Source organism: Camellia sinensis, unplaced genomic scaffold, assembly GCF_055761805.1.
Source record: "Camellia sinensis isolate YWXY unplaced genomic scaffold, ASM5576180v1 Unanchor10, whole genome shotgun sequence".
Taxonomy (NCBI): domain Eukaryota; kingdom Viridiplantae; phylum Streptophyta; class Magnoliopsida; order Ericales; family Theaceae; genus Camellia; species Camellia sinensis.
The window spans coordinates 8,033,469-8,042,595 of record NW_028128988.1 but is presented as its reverse complement, the minus strand read 5'-3'; positions in this window follow the sequence as shown (position 1 = coordinate 8,042,595).

Below are 9,127 nucleotides of genomic sequence, written 5' to 3'. Positions count from 1 at the left end.
TCAAAAAATATTTTGCGCGGTCCTGCGAAGACTTGTGTAGGATCGCTCTTGAGATTGTGCAGCTTAGGATCGCTCTCAGCCTCGAGTTTCGACCCCTCACTTTCAAACCTTGAACCTGAGTTCAGAACGTTCAACGGTCAACCACAACGTGAGGCCTGTGTGGCCATTTTGAAGCAGCCCTCAAACAAGAGGCACCAAAGTCAGATCACGAAGATCAGATCAAAGGAAGCTTGTAAAGCTAGATCAGAAGCCCCCCCTCAAACTAGGGGCAAAAATGTCAGATATGCTCGAAGAGCCGAAGATGGATCCTTCAGTAAGTCAATACAACAGCCACTCTCCTGGATACGGATGGCTTCAAAACCCTAAAACCATTTGGCATGGAGTTGTTACACTTTTACCCTTTGAGAGGCTCGCTGGGCCGAAAACCCGGAAGGGCAACCCAGGCAAAAGTTAGAGCAAGAGAAAAATACAAAAAAAAAAAGAAGCAAAAAAATTGCAAAAGAAAGAAAAAAAAATGCAAAAAAAAGAGAAGAGAAAAAGAAATGAAAAAAAAATTGAAAAGAAAAGAAGAACAAAGCTCGCAAGGTCGAAAACCCGCAACGGGCGCCTTGACAAAAGTTACAGCCTAAAAAGGAGAGGATAATACCCGAGTGTACCTTACCCCGAACTACGTAAGGCTTGAAGGCAACTTCATTCTGAATTCCAGCCCTAAAACACTTCAAATTCGATCATGTCCATGTAATGGTTCTGATAATCTTTGCCTTCTCTGTATCCGAGAGTTCGGTTGCAATCATCGCTTCGAGGACTGATTATAATGCGCTGCGGTGCCATTCACACAAGGGGCAACTTTCCGTTGTCATTCAATGCACTGCAGTGCCATTCAAACAAGGGGCAACTTTCCGTTGCCATTCAATGCGCTGCGGTGCCGTTCAAACAAGGGGCAACTTTCCGTTGCCATGCAGTGTCCCTCAGACAAGGGGCAATTTTCCATTGCCTCCGATCCGAGGTCGTACATCTCAAGACTAGGTTCTGCCCTCGTTGAACGGTGGCCGTTTGCAAAAACAATTTTTGAGAATTTTTACTGAGGTTGACTGATCTCTCAAAAATTATTCCATCTTTTCCAAGACTGGACCTTTTCTTGGACCCAAAAAGGAAAAATTTTCAGTGCTCATAACCTAACTTGCATGATTTTCAAATCAAAAATCGAACAAGTATGTTAATCTAACTCTTATATTGGTCAAGATTGTTTTAGTAGAAAACAAAAACAAAAAAATGGTCAAAATGATGAATTAGGGGCACATTTGAGTCAGTTGTTCTGTCTTTTCCCCATTATTAACATGCTTGCCAAGAAAGGCACCATACTTGCCGGAAAAAGGTACCACTGAAGCTAACCGCAAAAGGGCAGAAAACTCTCACATCCTCCAAGCAACGAGGTATCAAACCAAGTGCGAAGCACAAATTGGAATGGATTAGGATATTCCACTCCTTTATCTGGACAGATCTGATCACGTCCAAACTCCCCAGCAGAGCATCGTCAACCGATGTCAGCTGCAGATCTGCTACCCGTCCAGTTGTAGCACAGCCCCTCTCTGGGAGAAACTCACTGTTGTGAACAAGAAGAAGAATCTAGCGGAATGCTAGGGGCAAGAGCCCGCAACTTTCTGTTTATCCATCAACCACCCAGGGAATGGATGAAAAATGAGAGATTAAAGAATAGAGAGATGTGCACTGAGAGAAAAAGTGAGAAAAAGGGCTTTTCCAGAAAAACAGAGCTTGAGGGCCGAGTGATGTGAGAATCACAAATGAGAAAGGGTGGGAAACAATACCCGAAGAAACAAGCTCCCTGTGCACGTCTGTATGTCGTGTCTTTTGTTTTGTTTGTCTCAAATCTTGTTTTGAATCGTTTCGAGTGTTACTCGATGCGTTTAGGTTGTTTACCTTTGTTTTTTTTTCTTGTCGAGTCGTTTTGGTTGTGGCCAGTCGTAGGCTCAATACCCGGTCGAGAACTCATCCTCAATTTCAAAAATGAATCGTTTTGTGCTCAGAATGCTGTGTCATTCTCTACACTTGTGCAAAACAAGAATTTGTTCTTTCTTAAAACCGCAGGGTTCAACCCAGGTCATGCAAGAACAGTAAAACAAGGACCTATTTGGAGCTATATGGGTTCCAGACTACAAAGCAAAAGCAAAGAGGGAAAATCGAAGCATCTGAGTGTGTTTCACCTTCAGCAAATTCCGTGATTGTACTCCGGATGTACCTCTTCAGGTCTTGTCAGTGCTCCGAAGAATGAGTGTGCCTCTACTCCAAGCTTAAGCCTGCTCCAAGTCAGAATGGCAATTAAAGCAGCAGCAGATGTTATCTCTCGCCAATGTAAACAGGGTGTCCCTTTTTCGAGCAGAGTTGTGTTGCCAAGTCCTCCGAAAGGTAAATCGGAGGCACCAGAGTACGTGTTTGATGCCCTTCCATTACATAGAATGTGAACTTTCATATACACTTCGGTTGCATGCGTGCCGCGCATCGTTATGTTTCTACATAGAATATGCTTTCAATGTTGCATAGAAAATGCCCCCATACTTGCATAGAAATTGCATTTTATCGCACTGTCTTGTGCACCTGCATTGCATTGTTTTGCGCGCTCCTTTGTTTGGAAACACTGGGATACGTCCTTTTGTTTCTTATACCTTTCTGAAACACTGGGATACGTCCCTACGTTTCCGTTTCTCTCTCTTTCCGAAACATTGGGATACGTCCTTTTGTTTCTCCCTTCTTTCGAAACACCGGGATACGTCCCTACGTTTCCCTTTCTCCTTCTTTTCCGAAACAACGGGATACGTCCCTATGTTTCTCCTACCTTTCCGAAGCACTGGGATACGTCCCTATGTTTCTTCTTCCATTTCGAAACAACGGGTACGTCCCTATGTTTCTTCCTTCTCTCTGAACCACTGGGATACGTCCCTATGTTTCTCTTTCCATTCCGAAACAACGGGATACGTCCCTATGTTTCTCTTTCCATTCCAAAACAACGGGATATGTCCCTATGTTTCTCCTCCTCTCCGAAACACCGATACATCCCTATGTTTCTTCTCCTTTGTCGAAACACCGGGATACGTCCCTATGTTTCTCCTCCTTGTTCGTAACACTGGGATACGTCCCTAATCTTTGGGATACGTCCCTAACCCTTGGGATACGTCCCTAACCTTTGGGATACGTCCCTAACCACCGAGATACGTCCCTACGCTTCTTCTCTCTTTTCGAAACACCGGGATACGTCCCTATGTTTCTCATTCCTTTCGGAAACACTAGGATACGTCCTTATATTTCCCCTCCTTGTTCTGAAACACTGGGATACGTCCCTACGTTACTCTCTTCCTTCCGAAACTCCGGGATACGTCCCTATGTTTCTCTACCTCTCTGAAACACTAGGATACGTCCCTATGTTTCTCCTTCGTTTCGAAACACCGGGATACGTCCCTATGTTTCTCCCTTTTTGGTTAAAAGCGTTTGGAATACGTTCCAATGCTCACACCGTTCCGAAACACCGGGATACGTCCCTACATTTTCCTCTTTTTCCGAAACACCGGGATACGTCCCTATGTTTCTCCTTCATTCCGAAACACCGGGATACGTCCCTATGTTTCTCATTCTTTTCCGAAGCACCGGGATACGTCCCTATGTTTCTCCTTCATTCCGAAACTCCGGGATATGTCCCTATGTTTCTCTCTCCTTTCCGAAACATCGGGATACGTCCCTATGTTTCTTTCTCTTTTTCCGAAACACCGGGATACGTCCCTATGTTTCTTTCTCTTTTTCCGAAACACCGAGATACGTCCCTATGTTTCTCATTCCTTGCGAAACTCCGGGATACGTCCCTATGTTTCTCATTCCTTCCGAAACTCCGGGATACGTCCCTATGTTTCTTGTTCCTTGTGAGACTCGGGGATACGTCCCTATCTTTCTCATTCCTTCCGAAACTCCGGGATACGTCCCTATGTTTCTTGCATGATCATGAGTTATGCTCGGCTTCGTGCATTGTCTTGCATTTTGCCCCTGCCTTCGGGCGCATACCTTGTTTGTCTTGCATGTTTGTCTAAGTCTTCGGCCTTGTCAAAAATAGGTCGTCTCTGGGCTTTGACATTCACTCCCGTCATTGTTATGACTTTCGAGTTCTGTCAAAGAGGGGCAACTGTAGACACCCTATTTTTGACCGTCCTCAAGACTTGGACGTCATCGTTTGAACACCCGGTGATCATCCATGTTTGTGTTCGTTTGGAGTTCCCGGAGGTCTCGGCTACGCGCCTTGCCTCAGGATCTCCGAACTCGACTGTTTAGTGTCTGGTTTTGCACCAAACACTTGTGTTTTGCCTTGGAGGGGCAGGGAATGCCTTGTGAGGCATCCCCACACATCAACGGCCATGGCCAGAGGCCACCGGCTGGTGTTTTGTTGCCATCGGCAATGTTTATTGCCGGTCGGCATTTTTTGTTGCCGGTCGGCAGTACATTTTGTCAAAATGGCAATTTTGAACGGCTGATCACTGTTCATCTACTTTTAGTAGATATTTTGTGCCAGCTGTGATAGCTGGCACCCACTCTGTTCCCCTCCATACACGTGTATGGAGGGATTTCCCTCTAAGCAAGCTTGTTTGGTAAGCTTTGCAAGGAGGACTTCTATAAGAGGAGGGCTCTCCTCCTTCTTCTAGGTTGGCAATTTTGAAGAGAAAAACCAGAGCTTATACATATACATACACACTCTCTCTCTCTATATTTCCCTCTCTCTCCTCCCTTGTGTGTGTTTTGTAGCCCAAAAGTGCATTTTTACCTTAGTTTTGCACTAACACACACACTACCACACCTTACTTCGACTTTGAGGGACTTTGAGGGTTGTTTGTTGAGGTTTTGGACTGGTTTTGGTCAATAGAAGGTGGCTGGACCAACTGTTCTTCAAAGGTTCTTCAAGGGTAATCACTTTGCTTTAGTTTCCCCAAACTTGCACTAGTTTTTTACCTGTCTTGCTTGCTGATTTAGGCTTTGTGCATAACGTAAAAAAAGCTTATATTTTCATGCTTGAGAACTTTCATTAACGGTGTTTTGTGGTTTGAGTTCAAACTCACCCTCTTAGGCCTTATTTGGCCTTTTTGGTGCTTCCTTTGTGAGGCTTTGTTTGCTTGAGTGTCTTAGTCTTCTCACCACTGAAAACAAGTGGATTTTCAGTGGTAAGGAAGGTGGTTTGAAGTCTTGTATATGGGAGGGACACCCCTCTCCCTTCATTGCCTCATTTCCTTGCCTTTTGGCTTGAAGGGCAACATGCATGCTTGACTGATTTTGGCCCTATTTCAGAGGTTTTTGGGTGTCTCTAGGTCACATGTTATCTCTGTTTTTGGTCAGATTTGTGCCCTTTTGCATGCTTAACAGACTTGCTTTACATTCCTCTATTTGGCCTAGAAATACATCTTGTGTTTAGGTTATGATTCTTGCATGTGTTAGCCTAATTTCATGAAGGTATTGGCATTACTTTACCATGTTTAAGGCCAGTTGGCCACCTGTTTCAGTCATGCTTGCCATGTTTGATGTCATCTCTTTGTGTTTTGGCTTGTAAGCCTTGAGTATATTGGCCTCTAGCATGTGTAGCTTAGACCATCCTCATGATTTGGCATCATTTAGGATCGTATTTCAGTCCATAAATCATGTTTGTATGTTTGTATATGTGACCTCTTTCATGCCTTGAGGATGTGCCCTTTTATGCCTAGAAATGAGTTTTGGTGCATGCATCTCATTGGAGTCACTTAAGCTGCCATATCAGTGGGTTTTGGAGTCCATTTTTGCATGCTAGGATTCTGTTTTTGCTTGTCTAATTCATGCCATGAATGGTCATGTTAGTGGAAGTAAAGTGCCCCCTTTTTGTGCCTTAGCCTTAGGTCCATTGGGTTGCATGTTGGCATGACTGTTTGTCTACCATTTTGGGCACTTTTGGCCACTGTTTTGGGGTGGATTGAGGTCTGCCCCTTTATGGTTTAAGTCCACCATTGCATGCTTGTCTCATGTTTGTTGCATGATTGCTTCATTAGGTGTTGTAACATGATGATCCTATTGCTTAAATCGTCCATGTTTGCATTGCATTTGCATCTTGCATGCCTAGCATTGCATACTTGCCATGGTAGTTGCATGGCATTCGGCATGCCTTGCATTTTAAATCTCATGTTGCATCTTTGAGTCATGTTTGCATAACATGCATTGCATTACTTGGTTTGGGGTGTCAAACCAAGTGTGAGAGTTAAGGAGCGTTCATACTATAAGTGATGTAACGCGTCTTAACTCTCGGTCACCGGGGCCCTTGACTTCGACATGATAGGGTCTTGGTCCTCATTTGTGTGTTGCATACATTTTTACATCAAATGGCAAGCTTGATCTCTTAGGCTATCATGCACAATTGATGGCTCGAGGATCGAGGGCCATGCTTCCTTGAGTTCAATACATGATGAGGAACATGACCATGCTCACATGTGCCTGAAATCCCATGCCATATACTGTCTGTCCTCTGTTGCTGTCAAAACTATCTTCTGCAGGAAGTTTCTGCCGACCGGCAATCCTTCCCGGGCCGATAGCTTCATAAACAGCCGATGGGTATTTTCAATGGCCGGTGGACATTTTCTTCAGCCGATGGTGTTCCACAGTGTTCAGGGGACCTGTCCCAGAACTTTGGCAATTTTCAGAGAAGCAGGGCAGTGTAAACAGAGGCGGCAGTGGTATAGTACGGACTTTCCGGGCGAGACAGGTTCGAGCATGCATCATTCGCGCATCCCAAGGCGGGGGTTGTGGCCACCTTTCTTTTTGCATTCATTCTGTTAATTAATTAGAAATTCTGTAATAATTTATGCGTTTATTATTCGGACTGTAATATTTATTTGGACCCTCCGAGTGAGGGCAATTATGTAATAAGTGTGCGTGAGTGTGTGTATGTCTTCCAACCCCACGTCTTTCTTCCCTTTTATTTGCCTGCTTTGATGGTTAGTAATAGGACATGTTTAATTTAGCATACCTTATGCTATGCATGCGTACATCATTCATCAGTATTGCATGCACCGGGCTCGGCGCATCATGCTAACTGCATTAGTATTTCAAATCTAACTTGAATACATGCTACTTGTGCATTTTCACATGTCATTCATAGAATAGCTGAGCCTACTCTAGTGACATTCCGTATGCGTTGCATTAGACATTAAAACATGGACTTGGATCATGCATTGATTGCTAACGAGTTCTTTGTTTTGGCATGGAGTACGATGTAAGTATTTATGCTTTAGCATCCTTGCATGCGTGTGAGTGTTGCCATGATAGCATGATTACCATGTGGCTAGATGCTTATGTGATAAACTGTTTGAATGCCTGTGGGTGAAGGTTGGGTTGCTTGAGTTGGAATAGCTCATTGAAATCCATATTTTTAGCCTACTTGCGAGTAGCAAATTCCAAAGTACTTTCTAAGACAAACGGATATGCAATGCTTATTTCCAAATTAGGCAATCTAGTCTATACTTGTTTACCGTGTGCATAACATAGTAATGCTAGTCTAATAATTGGTTTAAGAACACATAACGTTTTCAAAAACGGATATCACGGTTAGTAGAGGCCGATCTTCGGATCGGGCGAGAGGGGGTGCTCATAGCTGACCTTCCCCGATCGTACCCAAGTTCCCGAGCCGAGGCAACTTTGATGATGACGGACACGTGGCCTTTGGCACCGAGTCAGGGTTTCCTAAATTCCCCCATTTTAAAATATTTAGGTGGCAACTCTGTTTCTGGCAAAGCAGTCCATGTTTGGCACTTCTTTTCAAAAAATCTGTTTCTCAAAACGATTTGCCGGATTTGGACTCTTTGGTTCAGATTAAGAACCGTAACAAAATCGAGTCCGAACTGTAGTAGCGGGGCCCCACGCGGGCGCGTCTACAGATGTGCAGTGCAAAGATTCGGTTTCTTCAACAAGAGAAGCGTCAAATCCCAATCCCAAACCCCTTTTTGGACCAAAGCCTTTTGACTAAATGATTTTAGACCTTAAAACTCTCTCTTTCAAAATATTTTTTTGAAAAAGAGTTCCTACGATGTTCCAAGGCTCGCATTTCGTTAAATGTTGCGCTTTTCGGTAAACCGAGCAAGGACAAAGTAGAAATGAATGAAGGAGAGATGAATTTTTTTTTAAAAATCTTTTAAAACACCTTATCTAGGGGTTTTAATTTGAAGAAAAGAGGAGAGGAGAGAAGAGAAGAAACCCAGTTTGGGAGAAGTTCGGCATGAATCCGGGTAGGATCGAAACTGAGCAGTCTTCATTCAAACAACCATAACTTTTTTCATAGCTGTAATTTTGATGTGAGGCTGCCACCACTGGAAAGGAGACTTCCAGGGCTTCAATTTAGGCTCAAGAATGGCCTATAAAGGAGTCCAAATGAAAGAATTATGTCCATTTGAAGTTGGGCCCAAAAAGTAGATTTTTCTGGCCAACCAAAAGTGGAGGATGCTGGCCATAAATGGGATTTTCTGGCCATGTGCTGGCCATGAATGGCCTGTGCCGGCCGTGAATGGCCTATGCCGACCCCCTGCCGTCCAAGGGTGACCCATGCCGGCCAACAATGATCAAGTGCTGGCCATCAATGAAGAAGTGCCGGCCATTGATGCAGAAAGGCATATTTTTGCAGATATTTGTTCTCCAACTGTTACAGCTGTACCTTTTGGAGATATTTCGACCAAAGCTTGTATTTTGCTATATGTAGAGAGGCTTCTCTATGGTTTTGGAGGTTAGAAACATTTTAGGAAGAGTTTTGGGAGCCTCCCTCTCTACATTTCTCTCTCTCTTGAACCTTTGTGCATGAGTGCATAGAAGTGTAGATACACTATCCCTTTGCCTATGCATCCTTGATCAAAGTTGTTGATCGTTGAGCTGAGGTTCTACAAGGTATTCTTGGAGCTCCTTAAGGTGGTTTTGACTTGGTTTTGTGCCTCAAAGTGTGCTTGGCTTCAAGAGGTATAAGACTCACCCTTTAAGCTTGTTTTCATACTTGTTTTTACCACCTTTGCAAACTGTTTTTGGCTTGGTTTTGAACTGAAGAAAACTCTGTTTTTCAGTCCTAAAAATGGTGGTTTAA